We start from the raw sequence: 1,039 nt of genomic DNA on the forward strand, positions 1-1,039 counted from the left end.
AATTGATTTAGAAAAACCACCACCTCCATTTCCTCAGAGACTTCAACAACAGAAGTTGGATAAGCAATTTTCAAAATTTCTGAAAATATTTAAGAAGCTTACAATCAATATTGCCATTTGTTGAAGCCTTAGAACAAATGCCAAGCTATGTAAAGTTTATGAAGGATATTCTCAACAGAAAAAGGAAGTTTGAAGATAATGAGACAGTTGCACTTAGTGAGGAGTGCAGTGTGATAATTCAAAAGAAACTTCCTGAAAAGCTTAAAGATCCTGACAGCTTTACAATTCCATGTACAATAGGAGACATATTTTATTGGAAAGCTTTATGTGATTTAGGGGCAAGCATTAACCTTATGTCATTATCAATATTTAAAATATTAGGATTAGGAGAAATAAGCCCTACTACTGTAACTCTGGAGTTAGCACATCATTCAATAACCTATCTTAAAGGAGTTATAGAAGATGTCCTGGTGAAAGAGGATCAATTTATCTTTCCTGTTGACTTCATTGTGCTAGATATGGAGGAAGATAAAGAGATGCCTTTTATTTTGGGGAGACATTTCTTAGCCACAGGAAGAGCAATGATAGATGTCTAGAAAGGGGAATTAACAATGCGCGTTAATGATCAAACTGTTACTTTCAACATTTCAAAATCAATGAAATACCCTGCAAAAGGTAAAGATGATGAATGTTATAGAATGGATGTTATAAGATATATGAGCGAACACCATTTCAAGATTAATTATGAAGAAAAATCAGAAGAAAAAGATTTGGAACACGAGTAAGAAGAGGAATTAGATCAATGTGTAAACTTTTTTAAGGAAGATTCAAGTTATGTTCAAGAAAATTTTGAAATTTTTGACACGAAAGACAAAGATAAATTGTTTTGTCCATCTATTGAAAAACCTCTAGAACTTGAGTTGAAATTACTTCTGAACATTTAAAATATGTCTTTTTAGGAGATTCCTATACTTTACGTGTTATAATTTCCTCGAAGTTAATAATGGAAGAAGAAGAAAAGCTGATGAAAATTCTGAAA

This window comes from Phalaenopsis equestris, unplaced genomic scaffold (genome assembly GCF_001263595.1).
Source record: "Phalaenopsis equestris unplaced genomic scaffold, ASM126359v1 Scaffold000241, whole genome shotgun sequence".
Lineage (NCBI taxonomy): Eukaryota > Viridiplantae > Streptophyta > Magnoliopsida > Asparagales > Orchidaceae > Phalaenopsis > Phalaenopsis equestris.